The sequence below is a fragment of the Coenobita brevimanus genome, chromosome 75 (genome assembly GCF_032717465.1).
Source record: "Coenobita brevimanus isolate Jiangsu-jjx chromosome 75, ASM3271746v2, whole genome shotgun sequence".
NCBI classification, from domain to species: domain Eukaryota; kingdom Metazoa; phylum Arthropoda; class Malacostraca; order Decapoda; family Coenobitidae; genus Coenobita; species Coenobita brevimanus.
In genome coordinates, this window is record NC_137028.1 from 21,650,722 (window position 1) to 21,676,194 (window position 25,473).

The window sequence follows — 25,473 nt, forward strand, 5'->3', positions numbered from 1 at the left end:
TGGGGCCAGGTCTTGGGTGGCTTGTAGGTGCAGGAGTTTCTGTTTGAGATGGTGTACGGGATCGGACAAGGTGGAGTTTGCGGGGGCTTGGAGATGGCGATGGAGGGGGAGTAGTGGGGGCAGCTTGACAAATACCCGTTCATGCAGCGTGATGCTATCCTAGTGGGGGCAGGTGTTCATTCCCCATTATATTATTTTGACGTGCGCTGGCCAGTCGTTGTCTTGTGTGGCTTGTATCCTGGTTCACATTTGATTGCGTAAAGTGTGGTGGCTACGCTCGCAGATGCTGGTCCCTTGCGGCCAGTACAGGGAGAAGTGGAAGAGATTATATCTGAACAGGGCAGACAATTCCTTCCACACTTTTCCCGCAAATTCAGGTGCATTATCGGAATGGAGGGCATGGGGGATGCCGAAATACGGGAACACATGGTAAGTTAGGGTGTTGGCGACAGTGAGGACGTGTTATTTTTTCGCCGAGCATGCTATCAGGAACTTAGAATACGTGTCTGCAAACGTAATGATGTAGCGGTAGCCTGATTTGGGTGGAAGGGGCCCGATGACATCAACTGATAGCAGTTGCCAAGGTTTGCTGGCCACTAGGTGGCCGGAGGGGCCTGGCATGTGTGTGAGGTCTTTCCCGAGGGCACACACTCGACATGCTTGCACGACTTGTTGCACGAGCTTGGAGGGATGTGGGGTCCAGAAGGTGTCATTGAAGGTCTGGGGCAATTTTCTCATGCCGAGGTGTATCCCGTTATTAGCATGGAGATGGATGAGAGTGTCTAGGGCAGTGTCAGGGTCAAGAGCTATGTGACCGGAGTGGGTGTAGAGAATGTTGCTGTGCCGTTTTAACTTGGCAAACAGATGAGTGGGCATCCAATCTGGGCAGTCCTTTGCCTGCCAGCATTGCAGAAGGGTGGGAGCAGTCTGCATGGCATTCACAGGGAGCCTGGAGAGGGCATCGGCATTCGTATGGAGCTTGCCGGGCCGATAGGATATGACAAAGTCAGATTCTTCTAAGGTCTCCCTCCAGTGGATCATTTGCACATTCTTGGGTCGTATTGGCGGAGCCATTTATACCGAGACACTCTCACTTCGTGGCCGCATAATTACGTCCCGCCTGGTTGAGAGTGCGGCTGGTGCAGGCAATGATATGCTCCCTGCCATCTTGCATCTGGGCTAATACATACACTGCCGATGGCCACCAGCAAGACGTCGATGTACAGGCGGAATGGTATCGTATAATCGGGGAACGCCACAATGGGGGCCGAGATGAGTTTGTTCTTGAGGGTCTGGAAGGCTTGGAGGTGATCTTCCGTCCAAGTGAAGGGCTCCCCTTTCTTGGTGAGGACGTGCAGTGGCTTAGCAATGGTTGCAAACCCCTTCACAAAGCACTGGTAGTAAGTGAGGCCTATGAATGCGTGGATCTCGTGCACGTCCTGTGGCAGGGGGAGTTCGGCTATAGCCTTAAGTTCATTATGGTTGGGTGCGATGCCCTCCCTCGATATGACGTGCCCCAAGAAGGAGACTGATCTCTGGGCCAAGACGCACTTGGACCGGCAGAGTTTGAGCCCGGCTTGGCGTATCCTGGAGAAGACCTGGCATAGGCAGTGGAGGTGGTCGGCCCAGGTCCTACTGAAGATGATGACGTCGTCGAGGTAGGCGAGGCAAATTTCCCACGTGAGACTGCTGAGCATGGATCCCATCAGGCGGGGAAACGTCGCTGGGGCATTGCATAGGCCGAAAGGGAGCACGTTGAACTCTTAGTGCTTCTCATTGCTGGTGGAGAAGGCAGTTTTACTTTGGTCCTCCGTGTGGACGGGGACCTGCCAGTATCCTGACTGTAGGTCCAAGGTGGAGAACCAGGAGGCCTTATAGAGGGAGTCCAGGGAATCGTCGATTCTTGGTAGGGGAGTGGTGTCAGTGGTGACATCGTTCAATCGACGGTAGTCCACTCAAAATCGCAACGTCCCGTCTTTGTTCTTAATGAGGACAACAGGCGAGGACACGGGCAGGTTGATAGTGATATCACACCGGCATTTAGCATGTCATGGACCTGCTGGTCTTCTTCCACCCGCTGTGTGGGGTTTTTCCAGCGAGCTGGTTACTGGATGGGAGGTCCTGTCATGTGTATTTCATGGGACAGGAGGGTGGTACAGTCGATGTCCATGAGTCCCGACAAGAAGATGTCCTGAAAGTCCAGGAGAAGTCGTTGCAAATGGGTGATTTGTTGGGAGGAGAGGTGGTCGGGGAGTGGGGGTAGGGCAGGGGACGTGGGGGGAGAGGGGTGGTGCAGGGCTTGGCTTCCTCCATTTCACCCATCACTAAGCCCTCAGGGAGGGTGAGGGGTGAAGTGGAGATGTTAGCCGGCCAAACCGCAGCGAGGTGGGGGGGGAGGAAGGTGGGGAAGAGAAGGCAGGAGGTGGTGGCACCCACTGGTGTGGTTGGGGAGAATACTATGTGGGTGCTGGCAGGCCGGTGCAAGGAGAGCCAGGCCTCGTGGTGGGGAGGAATAATGATGGCAGAGGAGAGCATGGCGGGGAAGGCAGGAGGTGGGGCAGGTGGATTAGGGGCGGGGATGGAGGGAATGGGAGCAGAGGGGGTCAGGGTAAAGGGGGGGAGGGCGATGCAGTGTGGCACATGCCGAGAGGTTGGGGGGCCAGACCTGGTGACTTGTTAAAGTGCAACCGCCTCCTGTGGCAGTCAATGTTGGCCCAGAGCTACTGCAACAGATCCAACCCCAAGTACTCATCGTAGGCATGGCAAGTGGAGTCAAATATAATGAACTGATGTTGGACGGTTGCCTTCTGATGTGTTTGGACATGGAGAGCCGGCGTCTCTCCACAGATTGGCAGGGGGCCGTCCCCCGCGTCCACGAGGTGGGCTGAGTGGGGAGGAGGGGCCCGAAAGCCTTGGCATGACGGGAGTAGAAGTGGTGGTATAGGCAAGAACTGACCGCTCCCATATCAACCAGCAGTCGAGCCTTCACCCCATTAAGCCTGGCCTTATCATAGACTGGGGGGTGGTATTTGTGGGAGGTGGCCCCTGCCACCATGGGGGGGTGTGGGGGTGGTCCTAAAAATCCAGTTGGGGTGAGGCGCCCTCCCCCTCACCGCCTGTGTCTCTTCACCGTCGGGGGCCTCAGTGGGAGGGGAAGGTTAGTCCGGTGGATCATCTTCGATAGCCAACACCTTGTGGCACCCCTGGTTCGCAGACCCTCTGCTGGGCGGCTTTTAACTGTTCTCAAATGTCATGTATGGGGCAGCGATAGCTGCATGCTGTGAATTCCCAGGGATTGATGGAGATGGGGTTGGATGTTTCCCTGGGAGTGGGTTGCTTTTGAGTGGGGACGGCTCGTGGTAGGGCTGACGGTTCCAGGGGCAGGGGGTTTGCGGTGGGTGTCCGAGGCTTGTTAAAGGGCGGCTTCCAAGTGGGGACTCTGCTTACTGCCCCAATTTGTTGGGGAGTGGTGCAGGTGGCGAGCAGGCGCCCCACCAACTGGATATCCCTGTCGATATCCCCAGTCAGGTCATAGATGGTGAAATGTTCCCTGAACACGCTGGGGAGTATTTGTAGCAGGGTATTAAACACATGTTGGCCCCGGGTTTGTAGATTCGCCTCCGGGTAGGCGGTGGAGACGAGACGTGGTGTTTGAATGAGGGTGTCGTCTAAATTCCCATTGTAGGTGAGTGCGTCCAGCTGGGAGAAGGTGACAACCTTCCCTAGTGAGGGTGTGTCAGCTTGGGTCACGATTTGTTGGAACTGGTCCCCACTTTAGTTATGGGACTATTTTAGTGGCTATACTTGAAACAATCTTTCTGAGGTGGGAGAGCGTGACTGCTATCTTTCTTGGTCATTCTCAAAACTTACATCTAATGTAGCTTTGATCATAGACATATACATGTGTATGTCGTATAGTTCGGAGTCGAACTTAGGAAGTTGTATGTGAAGTTTGGCCGCCATGTCTGGGTTTTTCGTTCCCTGTCATTTCACCGCCAGGTCAAGAACCACCACTAGCCAACAGTGTTATGCAACGTATTCTGAGTCCCGACTTCTTGGGCTCAGGTACGGTGCGACCTTGGGTTCTTTGTTCTCGACCGGGTCAGTCACAGGCAAGGAAGGAAAAACACAAACACCACTAGTCAAAGGCACACTTATATATTATCAAAAAGACAAACACACACTGTTCTACGACCAAATTAAGGATCTTATGATGACTTAGAAATATATATACAAAAATCATTTTCCACCTAGTTCAGCAAGTTCTGGCTTATATACGGGATTTCACCTTCCAAAATTAAGAGTATATCCACACAGTGCCACAGGCCATATTACCACAATAGGTCAGGTATGTCATATTCCCATACACTGTATAGACAGTATAGTACAGCAAATCCATTCCATCAGGCCCGCGACATATAGGACAGCATATATTCAAGTCCTTAAGCCTAGGGATTTGCGTGACATAGATGAGGCCTTAGCTAATACAATAGTGTGGGAAAGGGGAGGAAAAGAGGATAAGTGAGTCAAGGGGGGGGTATTCATGTGGGGGCTGGGGACTGGGGACCTGGGGGAGGGAGAGAGCAAACACACTGGAAGGGATCACACTGAGGTATACTGCCTGGTGGGTGGAAGCGGCACTGTTGGGGGGGGGGTTGTCACTGTTGGGGAACCAACCCCGCGGAAGGGGTGTCGAGCACTCCGTGTACGAGCTCACAGGTAGAGTCCACTATGACACACTGAAGGGAGATAACACCACGGTTGCCGGGAGGAGGGGGAGGTGTACGGGGGGAGAAACACTGGGGAGGGTTATATAACACTGGGGAGGCACACCGTGAGTACAGGGAGGAGGCACAGGGGTTGATTCACTGGGGGAGGGATCTAATAGCACTAGGGGAGCAGAAAGTCACAGTGTCTGGTACTCAAAGTTCGTGTGGAGGGGAGGACATGGCCTACGGGGCAGAGGGGCCTACGCCGGGAGCTTCAGCTGGCAGCCGGGCGTGGGAGGTGGGCCACCCAGCAAGTCGTGTCAGGGATGGTGGTCTGTGTAGTCGCCACTAGTCCAGGAGGAATGGGTAGGTGGTGTGTAAGGCAGCTCCCTAGCCACGACGGCCCAGCTGGAGGCAGGGCTTTCCGGGCTAGGGCCAAAGAGGGCCAGGAGGCATGCTGCTCGGTGCTGGCCCTTTGTCATCGTTGGGGTCCTGGGCAAGGACCTTGGGAGGCCCGGGCCTAGGGTTGGCCGGGAGGAAGGTGATGTCCTTACTGGGCTGTCATCTCGTCCAGCAGGGACGGCCGTCAGGGAGGAACTGTGGCCACCTACACCTGGGGAGGGCTGACCGCCACAGCGGGCATCTGGGGAGGCCTGCTGTCTCCAGGAGCTGCAGTCTCAACTGGAGGAGGAGGCCATCAGGGTTGGACTGCGGTCTCTCGTCCTGGCACAGCCCATCAGCACCTGGGGAAGGCGAGGTTGCAAGGACCAGACACCTGGCCTTGGGGACGTCTTACGCAGTCTGGTCTCGGGTGAGGAGCCTGTAGGGAAGCAAATCCCACCTTCTCGGGTAGAGAGGTGGGGAGAGGGGTGCCTTACTCTGCCACAGAGGTGGTGGGCGGAATTAGGGGCGTTCCCTCTACAGGAGCCTGGGGACTGGCGGAGGGAGGGCGACCGAGGGCCAAGCCTCCTGCTTGGCGGGCCCGTAGGCAAAACTCCACTCTGGGGTATGCGGGGGAGATCCAGGGGGCTCTCCCTCCATCAGGCAGCCCCGTTGGGCACTGATTGGGCTCCTAGAGGTGGCAGGAGAGAGAGAGGAGTCAGAGGAGACCCTCTGGGACACTGCTGATCTGGGCGGCTGGGAGATAGTGCCCGTTGGGCTCTCCTGGTCACAGCCATGGATCTGGCAGGGCCTGCACTCTGGCCGTAGGGCCTGGGACTCCTGTTCGTGTGACGGTGGGAGGAGGAGGTCGGACGAACTCTCCCGGATTTTACCACAGCTTCAACAGAGCGTTATCTCCTTCCATAGGGGTCGGGATTCCTGTCCTGGCGCTGGTGGGAGGAAGAGGTTGGACGAACTCTCTCAGCTTTTGCCACAGCTCCGACGGAGCGTGCCCTCCTGCTGTAGGGGGATAGCAACCCTTGAGGCTCCTCCTGAGTCATCTATTAAATATGAGGCCGATCCAGGGGACTCAGTGTCTGATGGTGTGCTTGGGAGCTTGTTAGTACAAGTCCCACCCCGATTCTGGTGAGCGTTCCCACTGCTGAAGAGTAGTGTACTTTCCCTGCACGCTGTCGGATGGTCTGGCTGCGGGGAAGAGGGGCGCCGGGTCACGGGAGAGATATGTCGCTTTAGCCTGGACGGTGAGCCAGGTAAGCCAGCCTCTCCATTGTCCCTTTGTGGGGTGGGTGTCACCCCTTCATACTCTCCTCCTCGGGTGGTGGTGTCGGGCTCACCCCGCCACACAGGTATTTCATATCTGGTATTTTCTTCCTCCATAATGTTGGAAATGTCGTCATAGAACGTTTTTATTTCTTCATCTGAACTTTGAGAAGTCAGTACATATGCACAAACATACACAAAAATAAAGTATCACCTGAAGATCATAAACTTTAAAAGTATGTATAAAAGTGCGGTAAATATGAATACTCGTAAAAACGAAAATACTGGCCAAAATGAATGAATTATATTGAGGTGAAGATTAGGCAAGGAATATTACGACAGCATTCATTTGGCCAAAACTTGAATACAATGTACATATTTGTATGGATCCTTTAATTAACCCATTACTGCCCAGGGTTCCGGAGTGGGGGATTTTGCTGGAAGGTTACTTAGCGTACCACTCTCCTCCTATTGACTCATAGTCTCAAAGCTTTTAGGCCCATACTGTAGGGTTCCTCCCCATTATCATCTTTTGGAAATGCCTAGTTCCGTTCTCTTTTGAGGACACTGGGCGCTAATGGGTTTAAAATGTGTGAGCTACAGCATAGTGCCCCCAGAAACTCCCCGACAGGTAACACGTGCGGACTACAGCATAGTGCTCCCAGAAACTCACTGACACCCCCACCTGGACCCCACGGAGTAGCCGTAGCCAAAGCACAGGATGCAGTGCGACAATGGCACAAGTCAGTCCGGGCCGTGTGCCCCTATAACACTCAGCCTCCTCACCGTCACCCTAGCAGGAAGTCAACACTACCTTCAGGGAGAGGGACCGCCAGATCAGATCGGAGTGGAGCTGTCTGTCCAGCTCCAAACAGCGCCCCTCAGGAGACGGCCGATAGCCACTCCCACCTTCTACAGGAGTGTGCCCATAGCCACTCCGAAGGTGCCTTCTCTTTAGGGACGGCCGATAGCCGCCTGCCCCTCGTAAGGGAATCGGTGTCTCACCAACCTGAGGGTAATCAGTAGACGGCCGATAGCCGCTCCTGCCTTTATCAGAAGGTGTCCTTCCTGGGACAGCCGATAGCCGCCCTACACCCCCTCCTGCAGGAGACGGCCGATAGGCGCTCCTCCCTCTGGCAGGAGACAGCAAGTGGCCGCTCCCACCTTCGCCAGACAGCCGATAGCCACTCCGAAGGTGCTGACCCCAAGTCGGCCGATAGCCGCTCTTCCCTCCGGCAGAAGGAGACAGCAAGTGGCCGCTCCCACCTTCGTCAGACGGCTGATAGCCACTCCGAAGGTGTCCAGAGGCGCGCTGATTCCCCCACTCAGGCCACGGCCAATAGCCGGGCCTTGGCGCCTCATAGTCATGCCCTTGGGCAGCCACGGCCAATAGCCGGGCCCCAAGGCCAGAAAGAAGTGAGAGCAGTGTCACCGCCCCAGCATGAGACGAGTGTCCCGACCTCCAATGCAGAAGGACCCCAGAGAGGCCCTACAGCCTCCCTCGGCCTCTGCTCCTTCCGCCTGGCCCTGGAGAAGACCCACCTGACGGACCCTACTTCAGGTCGGTGCCGCAGCCCCTCTCTGACGGCGCCCCTTGACTCTGGGGGCCGCAGTCCTAGGGTACTCCAGGCCCTCCCCCGGACGCCCGGGCGCGATCGCCCCACGTCCCGACGGCTGAAGACCTCCACCTCCGGCCGAGACCTGAGCCAGAGATTCCTGGACCTGTTTGGCCCCAGTCCTGAGAGCCACACCCCTGCACCCAGCCCGGAGAATACGGGCCCCCTCGCCACCTGCAGCCCTGGACGAGAGAGGAGAGGACGCCCCTGCGAGTCGTCCCGTGCCCTCTCGGCACGCCCTTCCCTGGCGGTGCCCCTGTTCCGGCAGAGTTGTCGCCGGCGTGTCTCCCCGCCGCCCCCACCATATAAGTGACATATGTTAAGTATGATGTTGCCCCAAAATTAGTGTAACAGTGATACAGTGACTTAGTATATGTTGAATAACAGGGCAAGTGTTCAGGAGAAGATAACAGGAGAATACGTGATAACACGGGGCGGATTAATAAGGACGAGTGCAGAGACTAAGTTCTGGTGAATCAGACTCACGAGTGACGCCCTGGTATAAAATCAGTAAGACTCCTAGCACGAGAGATTCTCCTTAGTAAAATATCCAAACGTCCCTTGCTACCAGGAAATAGTGAAGAAAAAGTGTTAGTAATATCCTCCCGCTCGTATTACCGTAACATAACGAAACTCTCAGTGTCTTCTACCTTCCCTTGATAAATCTCCGCTCAGCAGTCAGTGCGTATGTAAGAACCTGGACTAGCAATATAATCAGTTATCGAAATCCCCTTGCTATCAGAAAATATTAAGTCAGAATCCGTAACATCAGTTCCCTCCCAATATTACTATAACTTTGATCTGACCTTCCGCGCGTCACCCCTCATCCCCCCCTCCCCGTGTAAGACTCACTCCTGCTCTCCCACGCGCACCGCGACCCTGTGTTCCAAGTACACCTGTGCACTAAACCTAGAGTGTTAGCATCAGCGTCTGTTAAGCTAGTATCTTGCGAGATACTAATTATCTGGTTAAGGTTTTATTCTCTATCATATACTGTGTTGTATTATCTGCTGTTTTTGTCCTGTGTCTGACTGTGGTAATATACATGTAGAGGTTATTGCCTGGAGTTTCTGTGTACTACCTCTCTTTATTGCACTAAGCCCCGGTCTCGAAAGAGGACCCCGCTACACGTTAAGTGTTCTAGGACCGAGGAGTCGGGCCTTTTTCACCTAGGATTACAGGGTTAAAAAAAAACACACACACAGTAAGAAAGAAAAGAAAATACAGAGCAGCCATAAGATGGATGACTATACTGGAGGATTTTAGTTACGAAGACAAGCTGGGAGGAATATTGATATGATAGTTTTGCGCAAATATCTAACAGGAAGGAGAAAATTGATGAGAGACATAACACCTACTGATAGACACCGAGGATGACAGAGCCGGATATTACTTGAAGTAAGAGGTGATGAAGATAGAAGGATGTGCAGTTAACAGGGAAATTGACTCTTGTGACCAGCTAACAGTTGAAGTTTAATGTGCCAAAGCCATTTGCACATTAAAAGAGATTTTTGATAAAGTAGTAGCAGACGGAACATCACGAGCCTGGTTCAGTCCTGCAAATAGATGTGAATTGGTTGACATAGATATGATGTAATGTTGTGTAATAGGTGACACCATGTGAATAAAATGAACCTGGCTATGCAAAGAGACAAGGGGCATTACAGTGCACAGTTACACTTAGTGAGAGAAATACGAGATAAAGTTGGAATACCTCAAGGGGTCAATACAGCAGATGAAGCACTACTTCACAGAACTAGCATAGGCTTGCTGCTTGGGAAGGGAGGTGACATTGATTTAGCCGTTGAAGCTAAGGATGCTCAGTTATAAATGAACAGGAGGGAAAATGCTAAATCTCTGGGTCATAATACTAGGAGGGAAGTAAGTCAAGAATACAAGGGTCATCATCCCAGCACACCATCATCCCAGGGCACCACCATCCCAGGGCACCACCATCCCAGGACAACATCATCCCAGGACACCATCATCCCAGCACACCATCATCCCAGCACACCATCATCCCAGGGCACCACCATCCCAGGACAACATCATCCCAGGACACCATCATCCCAGCACACCATCATCCCAGGGCACCACCATCCCAGGACAACATCATCCCAGGACACCATCATCCCAGCACACCATCATCCCAGGGCACCACCATCCCAGGACAACATCATCCCAGGACACCATCATCCCAGGACACCATCATCCCAGGGCACCACCATCCCAGGACACCATCATCCCAGCACACCATCATCCCAGGGCACCACCATCCCAGGACAACATCATCCCAGGACACCATCATCCCAGGACACCATCATCCCAGGGCACCACCATCCCAGGACAACATCATCCCAGGACACCATCATCCCAGGACACCATCATCCCAGGGCACCACCATCCCAGGACAACATCATCCCAGCACACCATCATACCAGCAAACCATCATCCCAGCATACCATCATCCCAGCACATCATCCCAGCACACCATCATACCAGCAAACCATCATCCCAGGACAACATCATCCCAGCACACCATCATCCCAGCACACCATCATCCCAGCACACCATCATCCCAGCACAACATCATCCCAGCACACCATCATCCCAGCACACCATCATCCCAGCACACCATCATCCCAGCACACCATCATCCCAGCACACCATCATCCCAGCACAACATCATCCCAGCACAACATCATCCCAGCACAACATCATCCCAGCATACCATCATCCCAGCACACCATCATCCCAGCAAACCATCATCCCAGGACAACATCATCCCAGGACAACATCATCCCAGCACACCATCATCCCAGCATACCATCATCCCAGCACACCATCATCCCAGCATACCATCATCCCAGCACATCATCCCAGCATACCATCATCCCAGCACACCATCATCCCAGCACACCATCATCCCAGCATACCATCATCCCAGCACATCATCCCAGCACACCATCATCCCAGCACAACATCATCCTAGCACATCATCCCAGCATACCATCATCCCAGCACACCATCATCCCAGCACACCATCATCCCAGCACACCATCATCCAAGAACAACATCATCCCAGGACAACATCATCCCAGCACATCATCCCAGGACAACATCATCCCAGGACAATATCATCCCAGCACAACATCATCGCAGCACAACATCATCCCAGCACACCATCATCCCAGGACAATATCATCCCAGCACAACATCATCCCAGGACAACATCATCCCAGCACACCATCATCCCAGCACAACATCATCCCAGCACAACATCATCCCAGCACATCATCATCCCAGCACAACATCATCCCAGCACAACATCATCCCAGCACAACATCATCCCAGCACAACATCATCCCAGCACAACATCATCCCAGGACAATATCATCCCAGCACACCATCATCCCAGCACACGATCATCCCAGGACAACATCCCACATCACAACATCCCACAGCCCATCACACACGACTGTATCACCCCTCCATACTGTAAAGGTCTGATAATTACCCAAACACTTGTTCCCCAAAAGCTTATATCAGTGGTCATGGTTACCGTCATCTTGTCGGTCGCCAGTTTTGAGTGTCTGTTTCTCCTTGTTACAGGAAAGTTATTTTTGCCGATAATTGATTTCTACACTGAAAGCTGATTCGTCTACTGTATTACGCTAATCATCTCTATCTCAGAATTCAGTTAGTATAGTTTTGTTACTCTAAGGGAAGCCTGATTTTCTGAATGGAAGTACTCACGTGAAAAGGCTTCGGTGAACCTACTTGCCAACACAGGAGAGGAAGCCATATAAACCAGTGCACACACACACACACACACACACACACACACACACACACACACACACACACACACACACACGACATAAATGTCCTGAGGAAGCCAAAGCAGGGAGTTGCTTCCCAGGTGCTGTGACCTACAAACAAGACTTATGGAACGCCAGTCTTCCTAAGTTTAATACAATGTTCTCAGTGTAGGTGCCACATTATTATTAATACAGTGACTCTGACTGAATATAAGTTTTTTTTTTTTTTTTTCGTACTATACGGTAAATGATGACACGACCTTCCTTAATATATATGCATCAGACACACAAGGAAATTGGTTGTTGTTTATCAACCCCAGTCTGCCATGAACCACAGGCAAACAATCGCCTCTTTAGAGCCATCCCATGCAGTGAACCGACATTCTCTTGCCGTTGACAAAGTCTCGCAACAGCGAGTAGTGGGAAAACGTGAGGAGGTTTGGTTCCCAGATAGACGCCGCGTTTGCGTCACTGCACCCAGTTAGCAGGGGCACCATAACATGTGCCACAACACCCCGTTATCTGGTTGTATGGTTACCACCCATCGTTGTAAATGATTTCCTAAGTTACACGAAACCATTTGACTTGTCACTCAGTGTAGAGCCGCCTGATGTGAAATGAAGAAAAAGTAAAAGGAAGGAAAGAAAGAACTAGGAATAGATTAATGCAGACAAAGAGATAGAATGATAAAGATCAAGGAAGAACTATGCAGCTACATCACGTAAATGGATGATGGTCGCCACCACCTACTGTCAAGGAAGTCGGTAGATGCAATATTTGCAACTGACAAAGTTCAGCTCGGACGAGCTCCCTCAAAATTTATAGAGCTGCGTACTTGTCTCACGATGTGTGTTCTCCGATTAAAGGAATCGAACCTAAAACGTGACGGGCATTTAAAGTGAGTGCTGGTAATATGCCGTTTCATATACCGTACGTACACATGTTTGCTCACTGTATGTTATATTGAAGGCAGATGCAGACTCTAACACGCACAGAAACCATCATAATACTTTGATTTTTACATGCATCACCCTCCAACAAGCTCTCATTCACCACTCTTACTTTGCCAGTATGGGGAAGGTTTAATTCAGATTATTATCCTCCCTCCGAGGAGAAAGTTTGTTCCTGCAGTGGACCTAATATGGACTATACTGATACACAGATTTTGACACACACATAGCATACCTTGACATTTTCACTCTTTGGCCACGAATTACGATTTTTACATTATAACCTAGCTAACCACAGACGATTTATTTAGCCAAGGAAACTGCACCGTAGCGTAAAGGTTCATAACCATGTCGATTAAGGCTGTGAGTGTGAATTAACACATTGTATTATATTCAGGCCATCATAAGACAATTGCTTTCAACTAAAGAGAACCCACCACAGCCAAAGTGTAAAGAAAAGCTCTGAATTTTTCCACACCAACCTAGATAGGTACTGGTTTCTTGGAGAACGCATGATTTTGGACTGAACCTGACCCACGAGCCCTAAGAATGCAGTAATATTTAGAGCGGTAGAAAAGAACTGGGGAAATCAGTAGTTTACTGTATTTATGAAAAGGAGTGAGCTGAAGGGCTCCTTGGGTCTGCTACTAGAAACATCTATTTTTGTAGGTAATTGACCTAACGGGCCAAGATAGACCAATGGAAACAAGATCAGGTTGGAAATGGCTTTAACGATGTGTCTCTTCTGAGTTCATGGTCAGGGTTGGCCTCTTGAAAATTGGCAGGAATGTTGGGTAACACGAACTTAGTTGAGCGGCAGTTCCTCTCAAGCAGTGCCCACTAACACTCAGTATTCCCTACTGTGTTAAGGTAGTCAGCAAGGGGATGAAGAGGCAGGGAAATTCATTTTTTAACTAAAAAGTAAGTCATCAGCAAACTGTTAATTCAAACATCATGTATACATGTATGTACATATATTATTTATTTATTTATTTGGTGCATAGAAACACCAGAAAATACATTTCACCAGGTCACATAAAAATACGTAAAAGTGTAATCTTATTTCATGGACACCTTAATATGTCGTTCACATTGTTCATACTGCTGACAAGTTGACCTCAAAATAGGCTGTATGCCTGTACGTAGGAAAATCAACTTAAGCAATATTTCACTCTTCTTTATTATTACTCACATGGAAAGGAGGTGAGGTCAGTAAACATCCTTCCCTAAATCTTAAACCCATAGTTTTTTTTTACTTCACTGACCTTCCTGCAGTCATTATAGGGATCAGTCTAGTCAGACTACTAACTCTCGTGTTAACCCAGCAGTATGGATAGAGCGTACGTTAATGCAATTCGTATTCCAAGTGAAGACCAGACGCAATAAAAATTGATTGCTTTAAGGAACTTCGTGCAGTCAACAGGCTCCTCCACGGCGATACAGACCATGGTTGACATTCTGCCTGCAAGAATGTAGGGGGTGGCTGAATCAGTAGAGAGGCGGCCTGCAGTCCTAATGGACGCAGGATCGAAACCTGGATGGGGCAGGGAACAGTTTATGTATTTGATTTTCCTAAAAGCAGACTTTCCTGATCTGCCTGATGACCCGCCGACATGTCGTAAATATACCCCCGCTAATACCAGTACACAAGTCCTGTATAAGACAGCCCTAGCATGTATTCAATATGGATGGTGGGTGTTAGCGCCGAAGTGGTGACATGTGGAGGTGTAGGAGGATTACTGGGCCTTAGGATAGGTCACTGCCCCCGGGAATAGGCCCTGAAGCATTTGCCCAGAGTCGGACACGTAAAAAAAAAAAAAAAAAAAAAAAAAAAAAACGTGTGTTCCTACGTGTACTGCCCATGCCTCCTCTAATTACAGTAGTTACACCGCCAAGGGCTGCAGTCCTGTTACAGCGCTTTTCCGAAATCATGAATTACATCAAAAGTACATCAGCATCACTACTGACAGTATCACATATTTTCTTACCAACTGGGAAAAAAAAGAAGTGTTCATCTTTCTTGCTGCCTCTTGAGTTGTAAATCATCACTACGTACTTCACTTCATGGCTGGATGTGTGGTAAAGACCTTGAACTGCCAGATATCTACAGTATAACTATCTTAAATATACCCGGTATCATCAGTATGATGCCGTGGATCATGATGGCAGGTGTAGGTTCTCATATTTCTAGACTTCAGTTGTTTAGATTGCTTGTGTAGACGATTACCTTCATTTACACCACTTCCAATCATTTCGCAATCAATGAAGTAGGGAAAAAATATGAGACAAGCTGTAATGGGGATATCCTGTAAACTGGTTAGGATCATTTATAAATACGGCTCCTGGTGTGCAGCACGCCTTTTTCTCAGAGTTTCTTGTTTCCTACAGCCTGATAGAGAATATTTCCTGGTAGTGTGTTGTGTGGGCTACAGGTGCTCTCCAGACAGTAAAAGAACCGTCCTTATCGCTTATATATCACTGTACTGTAAATTTACAGGTTTCAGTGTCACTATCGTCACTGTCACCGCTTTTCAGACGTAAACGTTTCACTCTGATATTATGTTTTATTCCTCCTATCTCAAGACGGATTTATTTGCCTTGGGTTAGGCTTTAATTGTAGTTGCTGTTGTTGTTGAGTAACCTCGGTCTGTCTAGCCAAGCAGGCCTAACAACCACAGACAAGTAGTCTTCCCTGCAGGGCCGTCCCGTATAGTAAACCAGTGTTCCCTTGCGGCGGGCAGCGCCTCAAAACAGGTGGACGTTGGGGAGGAGTGTGGAGGCTTGATTCCTGGATGAACGCCGCATTTGCGTCTTCCACCCAGTTAACAGGTGCATCATAGTGGGTTCCACATCTTCTGTGGTTAGAAACAACTTTCACCAACGCCTTCACTATTAGATATCCTTCCTAAGATTAATAAAATAGTCTGGTGGTAGCAAGAACAGATCGAAGAAATATGTTATCGAAGTGAACGAGTTAACATTTCAGCTTCATTTTCATCCAAGAGAGGTGGGTTGAGGGGTTGGCCGAGGATGAGATGGAGGATGGAGTGAAGAGGTATATGAGAGAGGGGTGTGTGAGCTGGGGGGAGGGCAGCGAAGTGGCGGAAGACATGGCAACTTAGAGGCGATTTGCTTGTGACCACCCCTTACGGAAGTACGGCTATAGACAGACAGATAGATTTTCATCCGAGCATAAGTCCCCAACAACACATTCTTTAATTCAGTCTTGTCCGTCAGTGAACAGATAAGGAGGAAACTCTCAGTCTCCCCCAACGAATTTCGCCCTTTACCCCTGTGATTCGATGCCGTATTAATATTCTTGCAATTTCCAGACGATAGAATTCAGCCCGGGATAACATTTAGGATTCCGGCGTTGGTGAAGACTGCATCCAATCCCTCTAGCACGAAAATTGTATCCGAAGGTGAGCAATTCGTAGTGTGTGTGTCGCCGAATCGTCCAATGTTTGCTATGAAGACGAGACAGTTGTTGCGTGTCATCAACCTATGGAGGTTGGGGATGCTGCGCCCTCATCACCACCTACGGCTGCATCTGATGCCCCTGTGTCTCCTGTGGTGCCTGCTGCCGTGGCTCCTATTCCTTCTGTGGGGCAGGCATTGGAGGGTCCCAAGCCATCTGGCTCAGCCCGGCAACTCACCTGGGGTGACTTTGTATCGTTACCCCAGGCTGGCCTCTACCAGTTCCAGACACAGTTACAGCATTATATGGACTCTGCACCTCTGGGACCCAGCAAGAAAGAGTTCAGCAAGGGGGACTTCCGGACGGCTATGCTCTCCTTCACAGAGCTGCGCCGGGGGTCCCTCCAGGCTATCACCGACCCTGATGTATACAAGATACTTTCATACACCCTTGAGGTTGTACAGTCATATCTCTCTACCGATCATGACTCGGACTCTGCCTCCAGTTCCACCACCGTTTGAGCCAGCCTTCGACCATCAGTTCTCCTGCCACTGTTTGTGTCTGCCATCTGTTTCCTGTCTCGTAATATAGGGACATGATTTATATTCATTTATCTTTTTTTATGGATTCTTTGGCTTAATGGCCACAATATGGCCGATAGCCATAAAACACCAACCAAACAAACAAAACAAAGTCATCAACATAAGTGACGTGTTCTTACCTAATTGTTCTTACCTAATTGTATCTTTACAGGAATGAGTCAAGCTCGTACTGTCCCGTGTCTTAAACCATATTTATCGTACATATCCTTAAATTTGTGAATTGTTTTGGCACACTATTTCATTCGGTAGTGCATTCCATGGAAACTGAATTTCCTTACGTCTTTATCACCTCTCTTCTTATGCAATTTTTTGCAGTGTGATCTTGCTGATGCTTCTCCATATGTTCAGTAATCATTTATGTCTATTTTCTCCTTCCATGATATGCACTTATATAGGATTATCATGTCACCTCTTTTTCTTCTCTCCTGTAGTGTTGGTAGATTCAGTTTATTTAGTCTTTCTTCGTAGCTTAGGTCCCTTAAGCTTGGTATCCGTCTTGTAGCGGCCCTTTGAACTTTTTCAATCTTGTCTATGTGTTTTTTGAGATGAGGACTCCAGACTACTGATGCATATTCCAGGGTTGGTCTAATGAATGATGTTATTATCCTTCTTAGCACGTCTTCATTTATGTATGTGAATGGTATTCTCATATTTGCAAGCAGTGTATACATGTTCCGTACCTTCTCGCTGATGTGGTCAGCCGGAGATAGTCTGTTATTGATAATCACACCTAGGTCTTTCTCTCTTTCTGATGTGTATAGGGTTTTATTTCCTAACTTATAATCCCAATCAGGTCTTTTTCCACTTCTACCAAACTTGATTACATGACACTTGGCCACATTGAATTCCATTTGCCATGTATTACTCCATTCATGAAGTTTATTTAATTCTTCTTGTAGCTCCCTACAAGAGTCTGTGTTAGTAATTCTCCTTTGTATTTTTGCATCATCTGCAAACATATTCAGATAGCTCTCATTTCCAGTGTTACTGTTTATATCATTTATGTACACTAAAAACATGATTGGTGGCAGCACCGAACCCTGTGGTACTCCACTAGTCACTTCTTTCCATGATGAGTAGTTTCCTCTTAGTACTGTCCTCATTTCTCTTTTTATGAGAAAGTCTTGCATCCAACAAAACAGTTTGCCTCGAATTCCTCCTTGATGGTACAGTTTCCATAAAAGTCTTTGGTGTGGTACTGTGTCAAAAGCTTTCTTGAAATCTAAATAGATACTGACCACCCATCCTTCTCTTTCCTGTACTGTGTTTGTTACTCTGTCATAGTAGCTCAACAGATTAGTAACACATGATTTTCCTTTTCTGAAACCAAACTGTCTTTCTGTTATCATACTGTGTTCTTCTAGATGATTTACCCAAGCTTTTCTTATAAGCTTTTCTAATACCTTGCTTACAACGCTGGTCAGTGATACTGGTCGGTAGTTGAGTGGATTTTGTCTATTTCCTTTCTTGAATAAGGGGACAATATTTCTTTTTTTTCCAAATATCAGGTAGTTTACCATGACTCAAGGATTTCTTGAAAATTTAAAATAATGGTTTACTTAACTCCTTTGCACATTCTCGTAGTACCCAACATGAAATTTCATCAGGACCATTTGCTTTTCCTCTGTCTAATTTACTTAACTCCTCCTGTATTACTTTTTCTGCTATTTGTATATCTGGTAGTATGTGTGGACATGCGTGTTCCACATAGTCCCTCTCAAAATTATTTTCTTCCGTAAAAACTAATTGGAAATTCTTATTTAGTGTTTCACAAATATCTTTCTCTTGTATATAAGTGATTCCCTCCTCCGTAATGGATTGTATTATATCTTTTACTTTGGTTTTGCTTCTGATATAACTGTAAAACAGCTTTGGTTGGTCACTACTTTTATTTATTAAATCCTCCTCAAACTGTTTTTGGGCTTCCCTCCTTATTTTTGTATAATCGTTTCTTGCCTGTTTGTAATTATTATACGTCCTTTCACTATTGTGTCTTCTGTATCTATTCCACAACAAATCTCTTCTTTCTTTTGATTTTTTACATTCTTTATTGAACAATTTCTGTATTTTCTTATCTGCTTCTTTGTGCTGTGGGATGTACTTCTGGACTCCTATTTCATAAAATTCACAGAATTTTTATGTACAGCATTTAAATCTTGTCCTCTAAGCTCATTTTCCCAATCAACTTCTAAGAAATACTTCTTTAGGTCTTGATAATTTCCCATTTTATAGTTTAGGCTCTTTTTGTAACTTTCATTGCTGTTAACTATGTCATATGCTATCCTGAAGTTGTAATTTAGTACTGCATGATCGCTTTTGCCGAGTGGAGGGTGATATATTAAACTGTCAATATCATTTTCTTGCCTAGTAAATATTAGATCTAGCACCGAAGGTACATCAAGTCCTCTTTTTCTGGTGGTTTCCCTCACATGTTGCGTTAGGAAAAATTCTTGCACGAGATCCAGGAGATTTTGGTCCCAACAGCTTTCTTGGCTAATTATATATAGGGTATTCCAATTTATATTTGTATTAAAATCTCCAGTTAGTATAATTCTTTCCGATTTCTCTTCCATTTTATGTAGTAATGATCTTAAACTCTGAATTGTACTCTCTGCCAGGTCCTCATATTCGTCTCTTTCCCACGTGTTTGATCTGGGTGGCATGTACAAATTGGCTACAATTACTTTCCCTTCAGATGTGTTGATCTCTACTGCAATCAGTTCTACTTGTGATGGTATATCTAGTTTTATTTCCTTGACTTTTAGATTTTTCTTAGTTAATATTATAATTCCTCCTCCTTTTTTTTAAGTTCTGTCTCTTCTCCATATATTGTATTCCTCTAAGTTTAGTATGTCATTGGATATCCTTGGTGTTAATTTTGTTTCAGTTAGGCATATTATTTGTGGTTTATTTTCTCTGACATAATCATTCATCTCTAGTAATTTAGATACCATTCCATCCACATTTGAGTACATCAACTTTATCATCTTGTTTATATACTTGTCATGACATGGTTTTACTATCTTCCTCCTTTTTATTCCATCCTGTTTGTGTACCACTTTCGTACCTGCAATCCTATTACTTTGTAAAAAAAATTTCTTCTCCTCTTCTGATCTTCCCTCATTTTTTGTTTTCGCTTCCTCCATTTTCTCTTTCAGTAATTCCAGTTCCTCTTGTGTTAGGCATCTTTTTATCCATACATTTTTGAACTCCTCTTTTTCCATAAGATTCTTTGCATTTTTTAGTATCTCCTCCACAGTGTTTACACTCTTGAAAGTTACCTTTAGAGGTCTTGTCTTGCTTTTCTCGTATTTCCCTAACCTTTTGTGTTCCTCTATGTCTTTACTACAGATTTCCTCTGATACTTCTTTCACTAAGCTCATTACATTTGCCATCTCCTTTATGTCTCTAGTGATCTTGTTTTTTACTTCTTCCTCTTCTATACCAGTGATTACTATAGATTTGTTTATATCTACTGAATCTCTGACTAACTTTGGATTGTTTTGGATTACCTTTTGTGAAAGAGAGAGAGATTGTCCAGGTGCTTGAGGATGCAAAAGTGGATATATGTGGATTGACTGAAACTAAATGGAAAGGTGAAAGGATGAGAGAATGGGAATACGGTGTAGGTATATGTGCGGGAGTCAGCGAGAATGAGAGGGCAAGAGAGGGAGTATGTCTGATGATAAGCAAGAAGTGGAAGGAGAATATAAGAGAGTATGGAACAGTGGGTGCATGGATTGTATGGGTGAGGATGAAAGTAGGTATACAAGCATGGGCGATTGTATGTGTGTATGCTCCAACAGAGGATCGAGTGGCAAGAGTGAAAGATGAGTTTTAGGCGAGAGTAGAAGCATGTATGGACAAGTTTGAGAGGAGCGAGAGAGTGCTGTTGATTGGAGACATGAATGGCAAAGTTGGGAATGTACGAGTGGATGGAGTGGTTGGTCAGTGGGGTGTGCCAGCTGAAGTAGATGGGAATGGTAGTGCTTTGGTGGACATCTGTGCTGGTAAGGGGTTGGCAATAGCCAACACCTACTTTCGTCATAAGATGATCCACCGGTATAGGCTACATGGAGAGTAATGAGGAGGATGGATGGTGAACTTGTTGAACGAAAGGCAATGATAGACTACGTGTGTGTGGATGAGCGAATGAGAAGACAAGTGTTGGATGCAAGGGTGTGGAGAGGGTGGGGGAATGGAGTCTCGGACCATCACTTAGTGATGGCCAAGGTAGAGCTGCAAAGAAAGTGGTTGAGGAGACGAAGGGGAAGACAGGAGGAAGCAGCTCCTGTGAGAAGAGTGGAGAAATTGCAAGATAGTGAGAAAATGACAGAGTATAAGAGCATAGTGGAAGAAAGATTGGGAAGGTATGAGCTAGAGCAGATGGAAGGGGTGGAAGACGTATGTAAGATATTCATGGAAGAGATAAGTGCAGCGTGTGAGGCGGTTTGTGGAGTGAGGAGGAGATGCAAGGGTGTGCAAGGGACAGCATGGTGGAATGATGAGGTGAAACGAGCTGTGGAACAAAAGAAGGCGGCATATGGTGATTGGTTGGCGAGTAGAGGTAGGGGAGAAGATGAGAGAGAGAAGAGAGAAGTATATGTGAGCAGGAGAAGGGAGGTTAAGAGACTGGTGAAGGAGAGTAAGAAGAAAGTGGATGAAGAGTTTGGGAGGAATCTGAGTGTGAAATGGAGGGAGAGTAAGAAGTTGTTTTGGAAGGAGGTAAAGAAAGTAAGGCAGTGTGAAAGGGGAAATAGTAGGGGAGTGAAAGATAGGAATAATAGATTATTGGTGGAGAAGAGAGAGAAATTGAGGAGATGGAAGGAGCACTTTGAGGATTTGTTGAATGTAGAGAGTGAGAGCAGTGTGAGTATAAGTGGTTGGGGAATGGCTGGGAGAAGAAGAGATGAGAGGAGGGAGGAAGAGATCAGTAGGTCGGAAGTAGTGGAAGCGATGAAGAAGATTAAGCTGGGAAAGGCCCCAGGAATTGATGAAGTGTGTGGTGAAATGCTTAGGTATGGGGGTGAGATTGTTGTGGAGTGGATATGGAAGTTGTGTAGATTGGCTTGGGAAGAGGGAAGGGTTCCAGAGGACTGGAAATCAGGTATAATTGTTCCTCTGTACAAAGGAAAAGGGGAGAGAGAAGTATGTGGTAACCATAGGGGTATTTGCCTTCTTAGTGTGACTGGTAAAATATATGGTAGAATACTCATTGATAGGGTTAGGCATATGACAGAGGAGCTAGTTGGAGAAGAACAAGGGGGATTTAGGAAGGGAAAAGGGTGTGTAGATCAGATATTTGTTCTAAGATGTTTAGTGGAGAAGTATCTAGAGAAGGGAAGGAAAGTGTATGCTGCCTTCATGGACTTGGAGAAAGCTTATGACAGAATAGATAGGCAATGTATGTGGAAGGTATTAAGAATATATGGAGTGGAGGGGAAATTGTTGAGTGCTGTGAAGAGTATGTACGAGGGAGCTAGGGCTACGGTGCGAGTGGATGGTGAGCTGAGTGAGTTCTTTGATCTCAATGTGGGACTGAAACAGGGGTGTGTGATGTCTCCATGGCTGTTTAATATATATATGGATGGGGTTGTAAAGGAGGTGCAAGGTAGGGCAGTGGATGTGGGGGTGGCCCTAATGAATGAGGGTGAGATTTGGAAGCTTCCGGTGTTGCTGTTTGCTGATGATACAGTATTGTTGAGTGAAGATGAATGGGAGTTGCAAGGTTTGGTGAATGAATTTGGGACAGTGTGTAGGAGGAGGAAGCTGAAAGTTAATGTAAACAAAAGTAAAGTTATGGTGTTTGAGAGGAATGAAGTCACAGAGTGTGCAGTGAGGTTGGATGGTGAGGATATGGAGAATGTGAGTGCATTCAAGTACTTGGGTAGTGTGATGAGTAAGGATGGAACTTTGGGGGATGAAGTACGTGAAAGGGTACAGCAGGGAAGAAAGGTTGTTGGTACACTGAAAGCAGTGATGAGAAATAGGGAGGTGAGTATGGAAGTTAAGAAGTCACTGCATGATGGTATTGTGATCCCTACCCTGACGTATGGAAGCGAGGCGTGGACCTTGCAAGAGGGGAACAAGTCAAGAGTGAGAGCAGTGGAAATGAGTTACTTGAAAGGAGCATGTGGAGTGACGTGGAGGGACAGGTTAACAAATGAAGAAGTGAAGGAACGTTGTGGGGTAGATGTGGATGTGGTTGAAAAGATTAGGAGAAATACACTGAGGTGGTTTGGACATGTGGAGAGAATGGAGAATGAAAGACTGACTAAGAGGGTGTATGTAGGTGAGGTGGAGGGAGGGAGAGGGAGGGGTAGACCGAGGATGAGGTGGAGGGATGGAGTTGAGAGGTATATGAGGGAGGGGGGGTGAGTTGGGGGGAGGGGAGTCAAATGGTGGATGACAGAGTGACTTGGAGGCGTTTTGTCTGCGGCCACCCTTTGCGGGATTAGGGCGTCGGGCTATAGATAGATATAGATAGATAGACTTCCTGTTTAATGCTTTTTTCCACCACCCTTGTTTCTAAGTCTTTCTTTACTTTCACCATTTCAGCATATGTGGTTTCCACATCATTTTTATAGCTTTGCACAGCTTCATTCACCTGTGTTATCTTCTCCTCAATATCACTGCTTTGGTCTATCAGACTGCTTACTTGCCTAATTGTCTCTGTGACATTTTTGAACTCTTCCATAACACTCTCGTGATTGACTACTGTACTTGCCATTTCACTCATTTTCTTCCTAAGTGTACTCAGTTCCACTGTTAGTTCACTGATGGTTGTGTCTTTCTTATTGGCCTCCCTTCCTAGTTTTTCTATTTCTTCCTTTTAATAATGAACAATCATTTAGTCTAACCTGGTACTGAGCTTGACTCATTCAAAGATACAAATTTAGGTAATGCCACTGGCCGTGATGATTCGGAATGGAGCGCCGGCGTTGCACGTCCGTCCAGATTGAAACCCTCTGTGTGTGTGTGTGTGTAATTCACAGGGTCGGTCATGATCACTTGATGGTCGTGATCGTCAGCTTTTACCCTCCCGGAAGGGAGCTGAGAGCTCATATAGTCCGATCTAAGGGCAAGGCTGTGACCTTCACACACGCACACACCCGTCCCCTTGCTCAAGGGGGACAGTAACCACCCACTTCGTCAGTGAAACTTTTTCGCAACCTGAGCGAGGCGCGAACTCTCATGTGTGTGTGTGTGTGTGTGTGTGTGTGTGTGTGTGTGTGTGTGTGTGTGTAAATCAACCCGAATCCGATATAATGGCAAATATCAAGGGAGTCACTAACTAGAAAGCAATTAATGATGTGATGATGATGATGATGATAGCGAATGTGACTATGGTGATGATGTTGGTGATTGAGACTATGGTGATGATAGTAACGGTAGGCCATCAGATGCTAGTGATGATAAGGATAAGGATATAAAACAAGATTAAAATACCCGCCGCCGGACCACCCACCCTGCCACCCCCCACCCCACCACCAAGCCGCTACCACACCACAACCCCAGGAGGACACAACGGTGGGGCTAGTGACCCAGGTCAAGAGGGTCACTGGGACACTACTGTCCTGAGTCCTTTTTCCCCACAACTATCCCAACACCAGGTGAGCGGAAAGAGGCAACGACCTTGCGAGCGGGACACATGTCACCAGAATTGGGGTGGGACTGAACAGGATTCAGTCCCAGGTAACACCGCATCGACGTACACTGTACGTGATGGGGAAGGAGCGGCCACTGTACGCCCTTCAGTTACTACCCCAAGGGCAGGAGGACCAAGGCTACGGCCAGAAGTGCACACCAGGGTAAGAGGACCCTCGGCTACGGCCTTAGTGTGCACCGTGGTGGGCGCTGCCTCCATGCACTCTCCTGCTGTTCTCTCCTACGGGAGCAACACCGTGTCTATGGCCACTGTACGTGACGGGGAAGGAGCGGCCACTGTACGCCCTTCAGTTGCTTCCCAAAGGGCAGGCAGGCTTACAGCTACGGCCGAAGTACATGCCAGGGTAAGGGGACCCTCGGCTACAGCCTCAGTGTGTACCGGAGAGGGCGCGGCCTCTGTGCACCCCTCTCCTGCTTTTCTCTCCTACGAGAGCAACACCACGTCGACGGCCACTGTACGTGACGGGGAAGGAGCGGCCACTGTTCGCCCTTCAGTTGCTTCTCTAAGGGTAGATAAGCTACCGGCTACGGCCAAAGTACGTACCAGGGTAGACAGGCCCTCGGCTACGGCCTCAGTATGTACCGGAGAGGGCGAGACCTCTGTGCACCCCTCTCCTGCTTTTCCCTACTACGGGAGCAACACCGCATCGACGGCCACTGTACGTGATGGGGAAGGAGCGGCCACTGTACGCCCTTCAGTTGCTTCTCATAGGACGGGTAAGCTTACGGCTACGGCCGTAGTACATACCAGGGTAAGCAGACCCAAGGCTACGGCTTCAGTACGTACCGGAGAGGACACAGACTCCGTGTACCTTTCTCCTGCCTTTTCCTCCTGTGGGAGCAGCACCACCAGCACGGCCACTGTACATGCGGGGGAAGGAGCGGCCACTGTACGCCCTTTACCTGTGTGCCCTAGGAGTCACGGAACCGCGTTCACGGCCATTGTGCGTGACGGGGAAGGAGCGGCCACTGTATGCCCTTCATTCGTGGCTCTGAAAGCACTCCTGACGCAGGAAGTCCCATGCGC